Consider the following 21,096-nt stretch of genomic DNA (forward strand, 5'->3'; position numbering starts at 1 on the left):
TCAAAAAACTATGGAAGGGTAGAAGCAGTGGGTGGGATAAAGGTGAAAGGAGATAAGGAGATGGTGGTTGGGGGTGGTGGTATCGTACTGTTCTCTTCTGTATTTATTTTATAAGTTTCCATAATAAAAAGGTTTTTTCTTTTCCCAATGTCCTTTAAGGTTGTTGAATGAAGGGACAAGCCAGGCAGAGCTTGGAGCCATGACTCTGAGGGTGGCGTGGAAAGGGTGCCATGAGGAGCCCAGGGAGGAGGAAGGCCTGAACTGGCTGAGCAGTCGGGGTCTTAGAGGCTTGAGCAGGTTCTTATGGAGACCTGGTTCTGAGGGAGACCTGGCCCTGGTTCCAGGTGGGCTGCTTCGAGCCCTGTGCCCTCTCAGACTCTGTTTCCTCAGCCATTAACCAGAGGTGATGATCTTACCTTCCATATGTTGTAAGTCTCCACTGAGAAGCATCCATGAAGCTGTTTGACATCTTAAGGATTCTGGTACCAATTTGCATTGTGTGGTTGTTGGGGGATAGTGGGTGTCGCCCACACCACCAAGCAGTTCTCCAACACTGGCTGGGTGTCCTACAACTTAACTCAATTATGACACTATCTCCAGGTAGGTAATGTCAGATACAACAGGTTAAGGGCTCAGTCCTACAAGAGTGGGACCCCCATTCACCCACTTCAGACGCCAGTCCAGTGTATCATCTGTGCTTCTGGGCGATGGCTGTAGATAGACGGTTCCAACGACCTCCTCCTTGGTTTCGATTAATTTGCTAGAGTGGCTCACAGAAACATTTTACTTCCTAGATCGCTGGTTTACTGTAAAAGGATATAACTCAGGAACAGCCAGATGGAAGAGACACAGAGGACAAGATATGGGGAAAGGGCACGGAGCTTCCATGTTCTTTCCAGGAGACCACTCTCCCCATCCCTACGTCTTCACCAACCCGGAAGCTCTCTGAACCCCGTCCTTTTAGGTTTTATGGCGGCTTCATTATATAGGCTTGATTGATTCAATCACTGGCTATTGGCGATTGATTCAACCTCCAGCCCCTCTCCCCTCCCCAGAGGTGGTGGGTGGGACTGAAATTTCCAACCCTGTAATCACGAGATTGGCTCCACTGGCAACCAGCCCCCATCCTGAGGTACTGGTCCAAAAGTCACCTCATTAACATAACAAAAGACATCTAGCCCCTCTCATCACAGGAAATTCCAAGAGTTTTAGGAGCTCCTGCCAGAAATGGGGATGCAGACTAAATAGATCATTCTTGTTATAAATCACAGTATCACATGCCTGTTTGGGCAGAAAGGCATTGGGTGCTGTGCATATGTTAGGAGCAGCGATAGGGCACAAGCTCCACCCACACTTGGCCAGGTCACCCAGGGCCCTGGCCTGTCCTGGTCTGTGAGTTGACACATGGTGATCTCAGCTGCTGGTGACAGAGTGGCTGATTACTGGACACGGCACAGAAAGGGAGGGGACATCAGAAGCCAGAGTCCTGGGGAGAAGCCCAGCAGGGCCCTTGTCACCTACCACCCAAGGGCAAGTCCTGTCCCTGACCTCTAGCTAAAGGGGCCAGGGGCCTCAGAGCTGGAGACGGTCACGACCTGTGCACAAGGCTGGGCACAGGGGGCCAGGTGGAGGGGACAGAGAGGAGCTGCCGTGAGAAGGAGGGGACCCCTGAGACTGGAAGGAGCAGCAGTGGCTGTAACAAGAGGAAGGAGACAAGGCTGGCTTTAAATTCCAGCTGTGCCATCTTGGGCATGTCACTTCACCTCTCTGACCGGCAGTGTGTGCTCTCCAGAGTGGAGACACTCATGGCTGTCTCATAGTCTTATTAAACGGACGGAACTAGGCTGGCATCGAGAAGACCTTTAACAAAAGGAGCTCCCCTCCCATTCATCTCCCTCCAACCAGAGCGCTGGGCAGCAGCTGTCTCCATGTTCCAGGCAAGGGGCTCACTCCGAGGGAGAGATTCTGGATTCAGAAGCATCAGTAAGTGGGGGAAGGCAGTGAGGTTTCACCAAGATTTCTCTCTCTCTAGAGCAGGGTTTTCAGTCCTGGCTGCCACTGGCATCATCTGGGGCTTTCAAAAACGCTCCTACCTGATCCCACACCGGAGATTCTGATGTGCTTGGTCTGGGGTGTGGCCACAGGCAAGGAGATTTTTAGAAGCTCCCCAAGTGACTCGAGTGTGCATCCGGGGCTGAGAATTCCTGCCTCGGGGGCTTGTGATCCTCTGGATAAAGATCAAGTGAACGCATAAGGTCAGCTTTTTCCTTATTGCACTTCAGGGTCAAGTGCAGCAGGATGGGGGTTCCAGGGTTCAAAGATTTGGGAGATTAAAGAGCAATTTAACCCATTGGACACTAGGGTCAACTCTGGAATGCTGTCACATGTTTAGAGCTTGGAGATTTTGCCAAGCCTGTTTAAGTTTGCTTCCTTGACAGGGTGAATAGTTCTGTGTTGGTTTTCTCCCCGTCTCTGTAGTTTTGCAATAGCTTGAAAAGTTTGATGTACTATGTCCCTCTGATATAGATGTCTAAGAATCAATTAGAAAACATTCGAAATATATTTAGGAGAAAACACCTTTTTTTTACCAGAAGGATTGAGGGTCTATAGAAAGACGCCTTTCAGTATAAATGTCGGGCATTCTTTTCAAATGAATAAGTCCCCACAGAGGCCCCATCATGACTGGTCAGTTCACCCCCAGTTCGACTCGTAACTGCTCACTGATTCTGCGTGAGGCATCCTGGACTGGGACTGGGGCTCCAGCCATGTGGGCATGACACGGAAACTGTGGGTCCAGTCCTGGGAAACTGATGCTTTCTTCCTCTTCACAAGCCGCAGGGGTCTGGCCTTGCTTTCTCAGACTTCTCTCTTTTACTCTCAGAATCTTCGTGCCCCCTGAGATCTGATGAGCGAGGGTTACAGAGAAGGAAGTATGACATTGTGTGATTGTTCTCAAAGTCTGGTCCCTGGACCACCAGCATCAGCATCACCTGGGAACTCGTTAGAAATGCAGATTCTCCCCTGCCCACGCAGCAGACTGACTGAATCCGAAATTCTGGGGTGGGGCCCAGCCAGCGGTGTGTTAACTGACCTTCCAGGAGATTCTGATCTGCTAGAGTCAAGAACCACGATTAAGAGCTCAGATGGAACGTGAACAGACTTTGCTTCAAATGCCAGCTCTGCCACCTATCGCTTGGGTAAGTCACTTCACCTCTCTGATCCTCTGTCTCCTTATCTGTAAAATAAAAATGATAATAGCACCTCCACTGTGGGGCTGTTTGAGGATTAAGGGAGCCAATGCGAGTAGCGTGTAGACTGTTCCTGCGGGGCAGGGATGAGGGCAAGGTGAGTGAGGCGCTCATGGTCTTGCAGGTCCCTCCTTAAATTCTGCGTCCCTGGATGGTTCACTCCCCTCGTTCTAGTCCCGGCCCTGGTTCTTGGTATCCAGAAGTGCTCAGTAAGTGGATGCTCCTATTTTGTATTATCAAGGGATCCAAGGTTTCATCCATCTTTGGGGCTTTGGCCAGGCAGAGTTCCAGCGTCAATTGGACAGTTTGGTGTAGAGGACAGAGCACTGGCTTTGGGGTCCATAGCTCGGGATCTGAACCCCGGGAATGCCTCCTCACCTGACTCAGGGAGAGAGGCACAGAGCGGAAGCGCGGCGCCTGCCTCCCCAAGACAGGCTCCCGTCGCTAGGCAGGGCTCCTTCTTTCTGACAGAAGGCAGAGGCCACCCTTGAACTGGGACTCTCCCATCTGTGATCACTGTATTTTCTGTATCAGTAGATAATGAAAAAACATATGACAAATCCAACATCCATTCCTGATTAAAAGTCTCAGCAAACTAGGAAAAGAAGAGGAACAGCTGGGGACTTCCTCGTCAAAGATCACCCGCAAAACCCACTGCTAACATCTTACTCCATGGTGACAGACTGGCTCTCTGCCCCTGGGATCAGAGACAGGATAAGGCTATTCACTCTCCCTGCTGCTCTGTATTGTTCCAGAGGTCCCAGTTAGCTCACTGAAGCAAGAAAAAGATATGAAAGGCGTCCAGATTGGAAAAGAAGAAGTGAAACTGCCTTTGTGCACAGATGACACGATCGTCGATGGAGAAGATCTGATGGAATCTACAGTAAAGCTACTAGAACTAAGAGATGAGTTCGGTAGAGGTTGCAGGATACCAAATCAATCTATAAAAACCAATTTTATTTCTATACACTAGCAACAAAAAATTGGAATTGGAAATTGAAAAAGGAAGCCATTTACAATAGCATAAAAAATATGAACTGCTTAGGTCTAAATCTGGTAAAAGATGTGCAAGATCTGTACTGAAAACTATAAAACATTGCTGAGAGAAATTAAACAAGACCTAAATCAATGGAGAGAGAGCCCGTCCTAATCCAAGGTCACAAAGATTTACCCCTGTGTTTTCCTCTCAGAGTCTCATAGTTTTAGCTCTGACATTCGGATCTTTGGTTTATTTTGAGTTCGTTTTTGTATATGGTGTGAAGCAGGGGTCCACCTTCCTTCTTTTTCATGCAGATATCCAGTTATCTCAATACAATTTGTTGAAGACCCTGCTTTTTCCCCATTGAATGGTCTTTGGCACCATTGCAGAAAATCAATTGATCATAAATGTGAAAGTTTCTGACTCTCAAATTCTCTTCCGTTGCATGTACATCTGTTCTTATGCTGGTACCACACAGCCTTGATCGCTGTAGATTTGCAGTAAACTTTGGAATTGTGACATGTGAGTCTTCCAACTTCATTCTTCTTTTCCAAGATTGTTTTGCTATTCTAGGTTTGGACAGCTGGTTTTTGACAAAGACATAAAGGTGGTTTAGTGGAGAAAGCATAGTCTTTTCAGCAAATAGAATCCTGGAACAATTGGATATTCACATGCCCTGGATTTTTATTCTCTTCTGCCTATGACTCCTGCCTTTGGCTCAACCCCTGTTTTCTGAAAGGCTTCTATTCTTCTAGAAGTCATTTTTCTTATTTCTTTTCAAAACTATAAATTTAATTAAGTTCAATTAAATTTAAATCTTCTGGGTCCGGTCTTTCTTTTTACAGGCTGTGCTGTATCTCTCCATTCATAGACTATTTCTGAAATCTGGACGTGAGAGCAACTTGAAGGGAAAAATTGATGGGAGCCGAGGAGGCAGCCTGTGAATCTGTTCTGTTATCACTTGGGCAAGTCGCATCACCTCTCCAATCCTCTGTTTCATCATCTGTGAAATAAAAATGGTAACAGCACCTATTGCACCTTCCGTAGGCAAATGGCTTTCCCTCCCCGTGGCCGGCTCTGAGGAAGGGCTGAGTGGCCATAGCTGCAAGGATTCAGGCATCTGCAGGGCCATCAAGCATCAGGCACCGGGCAACTTCTCTCATTTGTTTCTGAAGGAGTAAGGGCCTCCCCAGCAGCCCTATCTTCTTCATCCATTAGCATAACATACGTCTACATGACATAAGGCAGGTATCTACTGTGCACAGGTGTCCAGCCAGTCTGTGCAAACAGGCCTCAGAGGACCTGCATTTGGCCACTGGTGGGGCGGGAGGTACCAGGAGAACTCTGTGCAGGACAGAGTTCTCACAGTGTGGCCCCTGGTCCAACAGCATCGGCATCACCTGGGGACTTGTTAGGAATCAAATTCTCAGGCCCCTCCCCAGACCTACCGAACCAGACACTCTGGGTGGGGCCCCGCAACTCCTGTTTCATCCACTTTCTCCTTTCAGGGGATTCCGATGCCCCTGGGAAGTTGAAGTGCTTATCTGCTGGTGCTGAATTGCCAAGATTTCACATCCTGCTTCTGCCGTTTGCTCCTTGTTCCTTAAAATCTCTGGGCCTCAGTCTCCTCATCTACTCAATGGAGGTGATAATGGTACCAGCCTCCTAAGGGCTCTTGTTCAAATTAATGGAATGATCCATGTAAATTACTCAAGAAGCACTTAATAATCATGAGTTTATAGATGTGAGTTTCCCTTGCCTTCCTCATTTATGAAAATTCATTGTCAGGTGCAACAGTTGTATAACACTTCTTAAAATTTCTCAGAGAAATTTGTGTATGATGGCCCCACTCATTTTTATAAGAAACAAGGTACGTATTATCATCATCTTCATCGTCCACATGTAGAAACCGAGGCCCAGATGGTGAACGGTCTCTCCAGGGCCACAGTGAGAAAGTCAAGGTTCTCGGACACGAACCATTTATGACTTAGACGCCCTTTCATCACATCGTGAGTTCAGGGAGTGCAAGCCTGTGATCTCAGTCGACACAGGCTCACCTGTTCTAACTTAGGTGCCTGTATTTGTCCACCACGGGGAGAAAGATCTGGTTAATGGTGATGCTGTCAGTTACGTCTAAAGTTCTGTCAGGACGCAGCTTAGCCCCATGCTCAGCACTGCCCCCTGAGAGTCCTCATTTCTGAAAGGGGAGAGGCCGTTTGGTGAGGTGGTGCGGGCGGTAGTGAGGTGGCGCAGGCTGACTCGGCTCCAACTTCTGGCTCTAACAGTTCTTAGCTGAGCACATGACCTTGAACAAGGCACCTTGCGTCGTAGAACTTCCTTTTCCTCTTCTGTAAAATGGGGTATTACCCCTACCCTGCCCAGCATCCAGAACAGCCTTCAGTCTCAAAGGAAACGATAGAAGTGCAAGCATTTTACAAACTGTAAAGTGCATGCACAAGTGTGGAGTTAGAAGTCACAGATGGGGTAAAGGACGAGTTTGAAGACAAAGACCGCCGGTCCCCCGCCAGCACTCAACAGCCCTGAGGTCTGGCAAGGCCACAGCGCTGTGCAGCTGGCGGGAGGGAGGTGGGACTGGGGGAGAATTAATCAAGGTGGGTGGTCTGACCCTTGTCCGGGAGCGGCCTGCCGACGCAGGAGGAGCTCAGAGACCCTGCCAGGCAGAGCCACAGGCACATGCTGTCACAGACCTGCCACTGCCCTGTGTCTCACTGAGCAAGCCTTCTCCAGGCCTTGGTTCTCCCTACGATGCAGGGTAGCTGGTTCTCGTCTATTCCACCACCCTTTTTGCAGTCCTCCTGCTCTAGTACTTGCATGCAAACGTTTCCCCTGTGATACCCTTCCCCGAGTAATGACACGTGTGTTTGCCCTTTTGCCGGATTCAAAGGGCCACAGGTGAGCGTCCAGAAAACTGCTTCCTATGGTTGAGGGTCGGGACTGGGGGGACTCTGGATTGGAATCCCAGCTGGCTGTGTGGCCTTGGGCAACTCGCTTAACCCTTTTGACTCTCAGTTTCTCCACCTGCAAAATAGGGGTCATAAACGTACCCACCTGCCGGAGTGGAAGGTTAGGGAGGTGATGTGTGTGAAGGGCTGAGCCCAGCTCCCGGCAGAGGACAAGCGCAGTAAGAAGCTGTCACCGTCTCCAGCAACACCAGGCTGCAGGGGGACCACCGGAGTTGACTTCAGGGAAAAGCAGATCTGTGACACTGTGGGGAGACTGTGCACCCTCACACAGGGGCTGTCTACTGTTCCTTTCAGGTTTATGAAAGAACTGGAAATCGTCTGAGGACCCCCAGCACCCAGGGCCCCGAGCCTGGGAACTACTGGCCGAGGGAGTCAAAGCTTCTTCCAGCTCTGACAACACCTCGGCTATGCTGAAGGTTGGCCAAACCTCTTAAAAGAAATCCGTGTGGTCAGTGGCAGCTGGGCCTGCAGTGAGTCCAAGGCAGACCCCCGGAGGAGCGGCTGCAGCCCAGAGTCCTGTCCCCAGGGCCAGCGGCCCGGAGAAGTGTGGCACATCAGAGGGAAGCTTGCAGCCACCTGTTCAGCGCATCCGGGAACTGAGTCTGCACACCTCCTCCCACCTCTCTGATCTGAAAAGGCCAGGAGAGAAGGAAGTGGCTCTTTCAAAGGCTGGGTCAGAGAGCCTGAGCCTCGGGTCCCCCAAGGACCTGCTGAAGGAGACAGCCAGACCTGTTTCCTTTCTTTCATTTCCCTTCCTCTCCTTGCAGGCCTGTTCTAAATATATCTCTTAGAGGTCACCATACAGCATGGCAAGGAGCAGAAACCTGGCCACCAAAGGTAGAGAGAAAACTCAGGGGCCGGGTGCGGTGGGAGCCATCTAGGGGGTCAGCTGTGCTCGTGAGATCTCCTGGAGCTTGTGCCACAGCTGATGGGCATGCCGCACAGCTCTCCCCTCCACGCATGCCGTCCCCCATCCTCTCTCTGGCTCCTCGCACCAACCCTGACATCCAGGACAGGGATTCTTATCCCCACCAAACAGAGGGAAAATCACTGAGAGCCAGAAGGGAGGTGATGACACTGCAATTCCTCGCTGACTGTTGTTGAGCACTGACTAATCTGCACGCATGTTTTCACTTAATCCTCGCAAGAATCCTACAGGGAGGGTGCCATTATTACTCTCCCCATTTTACAGATAAGGAAGCGAGAGCACAGAGATGGCAAGTCACTTCAGTTCTGTCGGACACCAGAGCCCACACTTGGAATCACTGGCTAGGCCGGCCCTGCCCAGGGACCACACGAGTCACTGGCGGGGCCAGGAGCCGAGGTCGGGGCTTCTGACTGCAGACTCAGTGCCCTTTCCCTGCTGCCCCTCTGCTCCTGTGTGTTCAGTGTGAGGAAGGCAATTCTAACAGTCAGATCTCGACAGACGAGGGACCAGCTGCATGGGGGGCAGTGAGCATCCCATCGCTGAGGGGCATCCCAGCCTGAACATCATGACCACTTGGGAGGCGATGGGGGTTGAACTTAAGGTTCCTTCCAGACACAAGCATCTACAGTTCCAGGTCGGAAGGAGACAAAGAAACCGATTATGGTTGCCAAAAACACCTCCAAAAAAGATTTCTAGGTCCCATCTTTTCTTTCCATTCTCATGTCATCCATTCTTTCTCTTAGGCTGCAGTTTACCGAGAGTCTAACTATGCCAGGCGCTGTGTCACACGACGACGGGCAGGACAGACACAGCCCCTGCCCTCCTGGAACCTATGCTCCAGCGACCTACACCACCCAGGTGGCCTTCCCGGACCTTCCTGTACGGAACCAAGGTTTCCCACTCTGGACCTTGGCTCCTTCCGTTTCCCTTCTGCCCACTCCTCATGCTGAAGTCAAACCCAGCTCGAATGCCGCCTGCTGGGGTACCTCCTCGGGTATTCCCGGCAGCAACGGCATTGCTTCTGCAGCCCTCGACCATTGCAGGCATCTCCACATCTCACGGACAGTTGTGCTGACTGCTTGGTACTCCAGGTGGACTGCCGGGGAGTGAGGAGTTCTTCACAAGACCACAGGCTCGTGGACAGCAGCCATTGGGTCTTATTCTGGCTTTCCAAGGTCAGGCCTGTTGGCACAGAGATGTGCTCACTCCCTCATCCATTCATCCACTCTGCACTGAGCACCTGCGACGTGGCGGGCACTCTGGGTTTACAGCAGTGGACAGGCCAAAAGCTCTGCCACTGTTGACCTTCTGGTGGAAACTACTAGGCGGACAAACCAAGGACCGAGTGAATAGGCACGGAGTCCTGAAAACTCTTTCTGAGACTCTACACCAAGAAAAGGGTACAGTTTCGGACTATTTGTATATCCACGAGGCCAAATATTTATCTAAACTAAGTGCGCTCTTGAAGGAAGCCTACCTTCCTCTGCGGTGTGAGTGTTTAAACATCACCGGAAAGAGACTGTGTTGGAATTAGTCCTTGCAAGACACGCCTGCTTTGGGGATCCGAAAATTGGTCCGAGGCTTGGATAAAGTAGAATAAACTAAACTTTAGAGTCACAGAAATGATTCAATTTGAGGAAGCAACAGGCCCGGGGACAGTGATAACAAAAATAACCACAGCAAACACTGACAGAGCACCGAGGGTGCCAGGCCCGGGAGAAGCCCCCGCTCCCAACAGATGACAGGCTACGTGGGAAGGAAGGGGAGGCCACGAGAGGGGGACCCTGACGGGAGCCGTGCCTCGCGTTAGGGCTGCTGTTCACCCTGATCCACAGCGAGTTTGCAGGCCCGGGGCCTTTGAAATTCCCGGGAACTCAACAGCAGGAAAGACAGGTCTTCCCAAGCGAAAGGAAATTTGACTCCCTAAACCAGGAAAACTGTGCTCAGGAAAGGAAATTCCTTGAAACTATGGAGGCGTCTTTACTCCCTGAAAAGAAGATTTGAAAGCACGTCTACTGAGTGCCCGTGACACGCCAGGTCCTGTGCTTGGACCTCCTGTGAGCTGTCATTTACTCACCACTGGTGTTTTCTAACATGAGGCATGATCAGGAATGAAGTAGATGACACTGTCAGTCCCCAGGCCTGACACGCAGCCGGGACATCCCTATGCAACTGTCCCACTTGTTCAAATATGTATGTTTCTGTTCCAGCTGGTACAGAGCAGGTGCCCCTAGCCCCTGAGTGCCCCCTCCCTGCCCCAGCTGCCCCGGGCCTCTTCCCAACCTTCCGCCCACTTCCCGATGACCCAGCTACTCAGCGCTTGACTCCAGCACAGCTGAGCCCAGCAGACCTGGCTCCCATCCGTGGCCCAGCCTGACCTGCTTGGCCAGCGCCTGTTAAATGTTCTGCTTGTCATCCGTTCCCTGGCCCCTTGGAGCTCCTAGGCCAGTGGATATCTCACTTGAATCCCAGCAGCCCTGTGAGGGGGGAAAAATTGACCCCCTCAGACTCCTCCTTCCAGCTCCTTGAAAGCCGCTGCCCCGCAAGCTTCCTTCCTCCGCCACGGCCTCCTCGCTCCTCACTGTGCCGTGTAGTGATCTGATCCCAGCTGGTGGTTTCACCCCATTACTACCCACTCACACCCCCTGAATTTGGTTCTCCAGCCTGGACCTCTCTCCTGAGCTGGCCGTAAGGCCAAATGCCTTCTGGACATCTCTCTGGGTGGCCCCACTGCCACCTCAAACTCAAGGTCGCCCCAAATAACGGAGGTCAATTTCCTTCCCAGACCTCTCCTTCCTCCTCCTCCTCCTCCTCCTGTGTCCCTCGCATCTCTCATTCCTGCGTGCACGCGTTCATGCCATAACCACCCAAGGAGTGTCCGTTATGTGCCAGGCACCGTGCCTGACACTGAGGATGGGAAGGGAGCAAGACAAACCCTCAGGTGTCCAAGCTGGAAACCTAAGCACCACCTTCAACCCCTCCCTCCCTCACCACCTGCAGGACATTAAACAAGTCCCACAATTTGTCCCTTGCCCTCTGTCTGCACTGCCAGTAGCTGAGCCAGATCCCCACCCTCTCTCATCGAGGCAACCCTCTAAATCTGCCCCCTCCTCAGCCTAGAGCCTTCCATGGCTCCTCATTGCCCTTAGGAGAAAGCCCAAGCTCCCTGGCCCGACATTCAAGGCCCTTCCTGACCTCTCTTGCTCCAGCGGGGTTGGCCTGGCAGGAGATGAGCTGTGGGGGGGTGGAGCCATTTGTTCCAACGACCTGCTGACTCTTTCTCAGCCAGGGTACACGTGCACACAGACCCCCATTCACACACCGAGACACACAGGCACAGACACACAGGCTCCGGTGGCCCCTGAGACGTAAACAAGCAAGCCCGTTTACACCGATGGACATGAGTATAGATGTAGTTGCCAGATTTAGCAAATAAAAACATAAGGCTCCCAGTTAAATTTGACTTCAGATGTACGACGAATTATCCTGTATTTTGTCTGATGAGCCTACAAATCGAGAAAGGCTTACACAAACACGGACCCCAGACAGAACACAGCTTACACACTTATAGTTCAAGTCACGTGTGAACGTGCATCTCACAGTCATGCCTCCAAGACTAATGGGCATCTCCCCGCCTGAGACGGAAGTGTGGCAGGGCCATGACACCGGGCGGCCGTGAGAGCTCTTCAGGAAAGTTCACTGCACGAACAGATGCCTAACCAACAGGCGTTCCCTGGCGGCCAGCTCCTGGAGCATAGTGTACCAGAGGGATCCCTGCGGAAGGCAGGCGTCCACTGAGCACGATGCCCTGGCTGATAGGAGCGGCCGTGGGAGAGGGGCCCGTGGGACCTAAGCCTCCATTCCCTCTTGGGAGGAAACCAATGTTTATCGAATGCCTGCTCTGTGACAGATACTGTGCTACAGGCATCAAAGAGACAATTTCTTTCTTTATTATTCTCACTAAAACTCAATGAAACAGAAACTGAGGCTCAGAGAGGTCAAATAACTTGTCTGAGGTCACACAGTGGCAGAGCGAGGATTCAAACTCATGTTCGCCTCACTCTTACATCGATGTTCTTAGTGGAGCCAGAGGGAGGCTGAGTTTGGCAGGACACACTGGCCACCATTGGTTCCAGGCATGGCTGCGATTTAACGTGGCAATGAGCTAACATTCAGTTCCCTGAAGCTGGGACATGAAGGTCTGTTGGTGGGAACCGGGGTGTCCAGAGGGCTGGCCCCACGCAGGCGGCCCTGCCTATGACTTCCTGCTCTGTACCCTCAGGGTCCCGGGCGTCTCGAGAGTGTCCTCCGAGGAGGAAGCAGCATTCCAGGCCCAGATGCAGACAGCTGTGTGCTTCCTCCAGCCCAGGGTGACTCACGCTGGGACAAGAAGGCCGCTTCTCTGCCTAGATTCCCTGTCCCCAAATCCTAATCTGGGGAAAGCTGCCTTAAGCTCCCTGAACACAAGACGCTGGGTGGCTGGCGCATGAAAAGGGTGGGGGGACGGATGACGTCCAAAGAGAGCGGGGTCCAGAACAAAGAGGAAATTCAGGGCGGGAGATCATTTTTTCTCCCTGGCAAGGCTCCTGCGGCCATCTGGCTGAGGGGGCTGTTATTCAAACCTCTGGATCGTAGTCTGTTTGTTTTTTAGGAGTTTGCAGCTGATTATTTTCATCAAATTCCCTACAACCAACTGCACTGGCTCCCTTAGCAGGCGAACCTGTGCAGCCAGCGCGTCCTCTCTGCTGGGCTCACAGCCCCCTCGCAGGGAACTAGCAGCATCGCTCTTCTCCTACCAACAAGTGGTCCCTGGGCCGGGACGGGGCCGTCACCTCTGGACGCCTGGGCCAGACCGCCAGATGTTCCAGCTGACGTCAACCGGGGAGCCTGGAGTGAAGGAAGGGCATTTGGGAGAGCAGAAAGCCCCTGGTGGCCAGAGCAGCTGCAGTGGCCTTTGGTGTTGACATCCCAGCTCTGAAAAGCAGCGCCAACCTTTTCTGGGTGTCTCCACTGTGCATAAAGTCAGGATGCACAGATCTCAGAGAGGCCTCAGCTAGAGCTTCAGAGCCCACCTCCGTTACTCTTGCTGTGCCAGCTCAACTCCTGCTCTCCCTCCGGGGGTCGGGGATGGCAAAGCTTTACATCCTGGGCCGTTGTATGCAACTGCATACAAACATAATAACACCTGTAAAAGGTCTAAGACCACATCTGTACGTAGCAGATTCTCAATAAATATTAGTTTCCTTCTTTCATTTCTGCAAGCATACGATATACTGGCCTTTCAGCTCCCCTGGCTTGAAGGACGGGTGAGAGGGCTGGCATTCCTTGCTGTGGGAACAGCATGCAGGGTCTGGAGGCTTTCCTTCCAGAGGTGATGAGAATGGCCCATGTCTTCAAAGTAACTGAGGTGGCCGCAGATGGATAACTTTTTACCCAGAAAGTGAAATCCCGATGGTTTGGTAAGCTGTGAGCTCAATTACTCAATATGCCTTCTGGACGTCAGCTTGTCCTTGGGGTCAGAGGGACAGACTGGGGCAGTGGGGCAGGAGCAGAAATGGTGGTCATCCTGCAGGAAGAAAGAGACCGTCTCCCATGCTGTAGGAATCACGCAAAGCTCTGTGTGAGAGTCAGGCCCCTCTCGGTGAAGAATCCGGATTACAGCTATTTCTAAACTGAGCATTATTTTTCATTCTTTGTATTTTAACTTCTCAGAACTTCTTACTTCTGCCTTTTGGAAGAGAGGGAAATGGAGATTCTTTAAATGCCTTGCCTGACGCCCCACTCGCAGCCTCCTCTTCTCCCCACAGCGGAGGTGACCCCAGACCCCTGGTGCTCCCTTCCCCCAGGGTGGCTGGAGGATCCGGCCAGTGGGCCTGGAAGCTGGGCCTCCAGGGAAGGGCTTTCGACTCCTTCCTGACACCAGTTCTGGCCTTACAGCCCGTTTCCTCCTGATCATGTAAGTCCTAACCCCAAAGACTTGAATCTTCACCCCAAACCTCAGGCCTATGGCTCCTGGACTTCCTCCAAAGCCACCCACTGCCCTAGGACCTCCCATGCTGCCCCCTCCTCAGCTCCTGGTCACCCCTCCAGCTGCTGCAGGCCCCTCCCTGAGCCTGAGCCTCCAGATGCCCTTGCTCTGAGCCCAGCCCCAGGCGGGACCCTTTGCTGCACATCTGGACTGGGCCACACCATTTCACTTGCAGCAGCAGCGCCTCATTGTCTCAGGTGACAGTGGCCCGGGGACCCACCTGTGAGGGACCCACTGCACACAGGACAGGAGAACTACACGAACAAGCACACGACAAGGTAGTGCGAGAACTGCCGCAGAGACGCATGGAGCAGGGAAAGCCGCCCCGGAGGAGAGGCCTCCGCTCTCCCCGAGGTGTGGGCGGGGGTCGGGGAAGGCTTTGGGGAGGAAAGGTTGTCCAGCCAGGAGCTTAAAGGTGGAACTGGAGGAGACCAGAGTGGGATAGTCCATTTTGCATTGATTCAATGGTCCCTTCTATCTTTACCATCATTTGTCCCTTTTGTGGCTGTCCACTTCCAATTCACTTAGTTTTGCCTCTGAACTAAAGATGCTAGGCAGAACCTTGTCCTAGGTTAAAAACTCTGGATTTCCTGCAGCAGTGTAATTAACAAGGGAGCATGCGTGCATGTGGGGTCAGAGGCCTTGGTTGGTTGAAGCCTTGCATCTCCTGATCTTTAGAACCAATGCTGACCTCTCTGAGCTCCAGTTTGCTCGTCAGAAAAGCAGAGAAAGAACTCCACCCAGCACCTTACAGGCAGCTGTGGGATTCAGATGAAATCGTGAGATGAACCTGCTCCGTGGATGGGACCCCTGCCCAGGCGAGAGTGTATCACGGCAGCAAGCCCTCCCCTGGGCGGATCCAACGATTGGGTAGCTACGAGAAAAAACTCAATCTTCGTTTTTCCCCGCTTGGCCTATAATTCCTGGGTTCGTTGGTTAACATGTGCCTTACACACGAGCTCTCCGCAGGCCTGGCCCTTATATCGGCTTTCTCCTATGGCTGTTTCTCAGCAGAATAATCCCTGAAACAAGGACGTGCACTCAACGAGCTTCCGTGTGAGCCAGAGGAGTGAGTCAATGGCAAGGTGAGTGCGGTTGGGATGTTATAGAAGAAAAGGAAGGAAGGAGGCAGGGAGGGAGGGAGGGCGCTCTGCTGGAGGGGAAAGGAAACGCTTGCACCTGCCCGATGTGAAGCAAGCTTGGGGGAGGTAGCAGGTGGGGCACACGCTGCCGACCTGCTCCCAACCCGACCCGTCCAAGAGAGGCCCAGGGAAGGAAGGTCTGGAGCGGAAACCAGGGCTGGAAGTGGCTTTCAATGGCTTTTTCTCTGCCTTCCATGGGAAAACAGGAAGCGAGCATCCAACGCAGGGCGCTCTCAGAGCTGGAGGGTGCCCCGTTGACTTTGGGGGTGGGAGCGGACGCCCGCAGGAAGAAGAGTCAAGGAGACAACCAGTGAACCAGCTGAAGGAGCTGCATCCTGAGCTGGGCTGAACTGAGGGGACAGGGGGAGGAGCATTGGCTCTGGGTCGCGGAAGTTTGCCCCTGACCATGCCTTGTGTGCGGCCCTGGACGAGTCACCTTCACCCTGCAGGCCTCAGTTTCCCCCTGTGTGAAGCTGCAGGATTGGGTGGTGCCATCTCTCAGCATCTTTCCAGTCTCCGATGCAGACATCAGGTGAAGAAACTCAAGGAGGGAGGAAGGGGGGCTGGTCACTGGATTCCACACCCTCCTCTCCATCCACCGGATTTCCCATCATCGTCCTCTCTCATTTATTGACTTCCTAACAAAAAAAAGACTGCTCACCAACACTGGCACAGTTTTATAGGGTCTGTCCATCATATCATCCTGTCACTCCTCCAACAGCCCTGTGAGAAAATAACGACTACGGCTGACTGAGTGGTGTTATGTGCCAAGCGTTATTCTGACCCTTTCACGTATTTCATCTTGTGTAATCCTTACCATGATCACATGAGGCATGGGCATTGTTGTCCTTGTTTTACTGAAGTCCCCTTGGTCCACAGAAAGGTTCCTCTACACGTCCAGTGACTGGGAGCTTTTGAGCCTGACTGTGTCCTCTCCACTAGGGCTCCAGGCCCTGGCCGGCTCCCAACTGTTTGCATCAGGGCCCCTATTTCTCCCCAGCTGCCCTTGGCTCCAATCTCCCTCCAACCAGAGGGGTCTTGAGAAATCATTCTCCTGATGCAGCAGGAAGAGGCCACACGGGTGGGCTGGGTGCTGAGGGAGAAGCTGAGTTACTTTCCACAAGTCTGGCCCTCCTCAGAGAAGGGCTGGCTCACCCGAGTCTCCCAGGGCAGCCTGGACAAGTGTCTGTTCTAGAAACTTGGCCAAACGTTCTTCCTTCCTCGCTGGCTCAAAGAATCCGGGGTCACGTCTGCTGGGCCAAGCGCTCCATCTGCGTCCTAGATCGCAAGGCCTCCTCTCCCACACACCCTTCCCTCCCTGGTGGCCCGTCTCCCCCTCTCTTCTAGATCCTTCTCACTGGCTGCAGCTGACGGGCAGCAGAGAAGCCCAGACATGGGGTCGGGAGACCAGGAATCACACCCGACTCCGCCACTTACCAAACATGGGACACTAGACAGGGTCAATCGCCTGGCTAAGCCTCGGTTTCCTTACCTGGAAATTGGGGTTCTGAAGGTGATGGACAGCACTTTCTCTCCAGACTGATTTCCAACTGCTCCCCATCTCACCACCTCTGCTCCATCCAGACCTGTCTCCTGACCTTGGGTTGTTTAACAAATTCGTTCACTACATAGGCCAGGCACAGAGCACACTGCTGTGAGAAGCTCTGCACAGGCCCTGCCAGCAAGGAGTCCACAGGCTAGTGGGGCAATTACAAGACAGCGTCCTGAAAACTGATACCAGGAGTCAAGGGTGCTGGGGCAACATGAGCAAAGGCATCTGACTCAGGCTCTGGATGCTGCAAAGGCTTCCCAGAGGAGGGGGCATCAAGCTGAGAGCTGAGGTAGCAATCAGCCCTCTGAAGAACAGGAAAAGAGTATTCCAGGCAGAAGGAACAGCTTGTGCCAAGGCCCAGAGTCAAGAGGGGGCAGGCAGGTTAGGGGACATGGATATGCTTTGGTTTGGCTGGACTATAGCATGTGTGCATCCATGCATGCATGCATGGGTGTGTATGTGCTTGTGCGCATATGTCTGTGCATGCACACGCATGTTGGAGCAGGAGAGAACAGGGAGGTGAACCTGGAGAGGTGGGTGTGCTTAGGCTCATGCAGAGCAAGACTCTAGGTGGTACACACAGAGCAGCGGGGACCATCAGAGGGGCTTCAAGCAGGGAAGGGACGTGGTCAAGCGTGTATTTTAGAAAGATCCATCTGTCTGCCATGGGAAGAGAGGATCCAATTATTTAAAAATGTTTAATGATATCAGGCATCTGGTGAGGATGTGAAGCCACTGGAACTCCCATACTCAGACACACTGGGAAGTGGATGTGTAACCTGCACCATGTTTTAAAGAACCACTTGGCAATACTTAGAAAAGTTGAAGATCCTAGTAAAGTTGAAGTACTGTGTATTCTTGACCCAACTCTGTTTCTTGGTTTCTACCCAAGGAGACACGTGTGAGGATATTCATCACAGTACCATTTTAATAGTGAAAAAGTAGAAACAACGTAACAAGGCACCTGTAGGAAACAGCTCTGTAAAGTGTGATCCATCCACGTGATAGAAAATGAATTAACAAGATCTCCATATATCAAAGACAAATCTGAAAGACATAATGAGCAGTGAGGAAAAAAAGGCAACTTGCAAAAGGATATGAACCTGTGTATATGTATGATACCAACTAAAATACACAAAATATCATACGGTTTGTGGATCATCAGCAGAAAAGACAGAAAAACACATGGGAATAAATCACATCAACTTTAGGATCACGTTCGCTCTGTGGAGGGAGTGTTAAGGGGTAGGGTAAGAATTTAGCTGACATTATAGTGTTAGATTTCTGTAAAAGACAGAGAGAACAGAAGCAAATATGGTGAAATGTTAATACCCGTTCATTCAAAATGGCGGGTATCTTGGTGGCTCTTACGTCGTTTGCTATACTTTTTGATATGTTTGAGGTATCTTGCAATTAAATTTTAAAACAGATTGGTGGACAACAAACCAAGAGGGAGGCAGACCTGCTGAGGAGACTTCGACAGTGTCTGGGTGTAGGGCACTGGTGACCCAGACCACGGGGGGCTCAGTGGGGCTGGAGAGAAGTGGGTACAAATGAACGATGCTCAGAAGGTGTGATCAGCGTGACTCTCCCTGTTACCATCTCTTCCTTCTCCTCTCTCCACACTCCTGCTCCTAATCAGAGTCCCATTTTCCAGGAGGCTTCCCAACTGCTCTAGTCCACAGAGATGCCTCTTCCCTGACACCCTGCAGTCCTTGCAGTATCAGTCACTCCTGGAGTCACTTCATGCAGCAAAGCCTGAACTCATGGTGTCCCTGTGCCTCATCTCTCCAGTGAAACTGTGTGTGCACAGGGCAGGAACCCGCTCTCGTGCTCTTGATGGGTTCCTCCCCGGCATGTCTGTGTGGCGAATTGCTGTATCCCATGGCCTCACATGATGGCCGATCCAAGGGCAGGGCTGGAGGCATTCTAGTTGAATGAATACATGAATAGTTAAGTGGATGACTAAATGAGTCCCAGGAAGAACTGTGGAGGAAACGCAGAGAGGCAACGTGGCAGCCCTGAGTTCAAACCGTGACTTTGCCATTAACAAGTAGTAGTCCTGGGAAGGTCACTTCACCTTTCTGAATCTGTTTCCCCAGCTACAAAATGGAGAAAGTGTCCATCTGTCAGGATTAATGCTTATGGTCATTAGCATTAGTCTATTAGCATAGTAGTGTTTATATATACCTATGGATATTATATAAATTATAGAGATTATATCTATGATGTATCTCTAAGATGCCTATCATTTCATCTCCAGCCACTCATGTTTCATAGAAATTTCCTTGCTCTTAGTCTAGAAAGTGCAGCCTTTTATACCAGATGACCCAGTCCCTTCTGCAGACAGCTGATGGAGCCAAGCGGACCTCTGACTCAAGCTGGGCCAATCACACTCTCTCTCCGGAGTCTGCAATGCAGAGACCTAGCCAACTGAAGTGCATTCATCACACATTCGCTGAGCAGCCTCCTCTAATCACGCCCTGAGCTTGCACGGCATATAGTTCAGCCAATGTGCTGCACGGTGAGCTAAGAGCCTGGGAATTTGGGGGGGAAATAGGACACTGTCCCTCTGTCCTGTCCCCTATCACAGCCCATCTGTAGGACCTTTGTGGAGAAGGCTTCTCTCTCTTGCTGACTTGCCAAGGCTGACCTGCTCCTGTCTTCCCCACAGTACTTAGCCCAGTGCTCAGCACTGAGAAGGTGCTCAAGTAACACGGATTCAAATGAATGTGTTGAACTGGAATAGAAACGCACTAGGACTCCTGAGAGAGACAGAACGCCAGCTGGTACAGGCAGACGGATCCAGTTCATAGGAGGCAGGTTGTAAGCAATTAGAGACGTTAAACTTGTAGAAAATGCTCATGGGCAGCAAATAGGGAGAGGGACCCGATGTTCTCTGTGGCTGAGAGTTAAAGATAAGCAGGTGGCTTCATACCAGGAGACACTTTCTGCTGGCACTCCTCACTGAAGTATTGGTTCCTTCTAAGGCTCCCTGTTTTGGGAGGTGTGCAAGCGCAGACTGGGTACCACTTAGCAGCTCTTCAGGCCCTAGATGGGGGGGCCGGACTAGAGGACCTGCAAAATTCCTTTCAACTGGGAGGGTCTACGTTCATGCTCTTACTTATGGATGCAGCCCAGATGAAGTGGCTAGTAGAAGATCTGGTTACGAACGAGGCCTCTCAGAAATCCTGACCACGTGTTCTGAAATGACTGTCAGACAAAGAGCATCCATGGAAAGACTGTTATGATTTATCACTGCAGTTTTTATTGTAGAGTTTTATTAATGTTGGATAAAGTTTTAAGAAAAGCTTTTGTGCCCTACAAATGTTAATGGCTTGCCTGTCAGCTTCAAAAGAAGAAAAATTGCTAATAAGAAAATTGTGCCATTATAGTGTTAACCTAGAAGTAAAAGAAGGAAGGTCTCAGCAGAGTGTGTGGCATGTGCTCAGCACATGGCCGTGTCCTGCTCTCTCCCTTCTCACAGCCTGCCCAAAGCCACCGAGAGGACAAAATCGAGACAAAGACCAGCCGGCTTGCGGAATCCAATGGGATCTTGTTGTCTGTGCAATACCAGCTGACTGAAGAGGAACAGACAATTTTCCAAAACTGCATATGGAATAAGAACCCCCCTGTGCCATAACAATGCCTCCACTGTCCCCTCCAATTTCCTTCTCCCGTCACCACAACAATCCACTCCCGGAATAAGCAGAGCCGTTCTCAGCAGAGGCAGAAAACGAAGAGCTGGAGGAATTCTTTGCAGGCTCCATCCTGCTCCCATCTTCTTCTTGAGCCTTTTAGCATCCTGGTGCCTGCCAATTAGCCACCCCCAGGGAGATCTAGCCATCGAGTAGTCATGCAAATCCATGCATCTAGCTTCCAGGAGCCACACATCAGAGCCAGAGAAGCATCTACATGGCAAACAGGAATGAGGCAAGATCCTACCACTAGACAAATACCTAAAACAGTGGTTTTTAATCTTGGCCATGGGAGCTATTAAAAACCCAAAGCCTACATCTGAAACCATTAAAATCAGAATCTCTGATGGTGGGACACAGACATCAGCATTTTTACTTTAAAAAAAAAAAAAAACGAGATATACTGGGGACCAGCCCCAGTGGCCTACTGGTTAAGTTTGGCGCACTCCACTTCAGCAGCCCAGGTCCAGTTCCTGGGCGCAGACCCACACCACTCTGTTAGCAGCCATGCTGTGCTGGCAGCCCACGTACTGAAAA

The 21,096-nt window shown here is 51.5% G+C and overlaps 1 long non-coding RNA gene across 2 annotated transcripts; it reads left to right on the forward strand.

The window, feature by feature from the left end:
• The first annotated feature begins 1,371 nt into the window (after positions 1–1,371).
• Positions 1,372–21,085, forward strand: LOC139046366 (uncharacterized). Of its 2 annotated transcripts, XR_011506324.1 has the most exons (5): positions 1,454–1,983; positions 2,882–3,197; positions 8,883–14,095; positions 14,343–14,445; positions 14,846–21,085. It is a non-coding gene; the product is annotated as an uncharacterized lncRNA (long non-coding RNA). The 2 variants fall into 2 exon arrangements; XR_011506323.1 differs by lacking the exons at positions 8,883–14,095; positions 14,343–14,445; positions 14,846–21,085 and adding exons at positions 5,073–8,048; positions 8,404–8,868 and having other exon boundaries at positions 1,372–1,983.
• Positions 21,086–21,096: the final 11 nt, after the last annotated feature.

The sequence above is a fragment of the Equus asinus genome, chromosome 10 (genome assembly GCF_041296235.1).
Source record: "Equus asinus isolate D_3611 breed Donkey chromosome 10, EquAss-T2T_v2, whole genome shotgun sequence".
In the NCBI taxonomy this organism is placed as follows: Eukaryota; Metazoa; Chordata; class Mammalia; order Perissodactyla; family Equidae; genus Equus; species Equus asinus.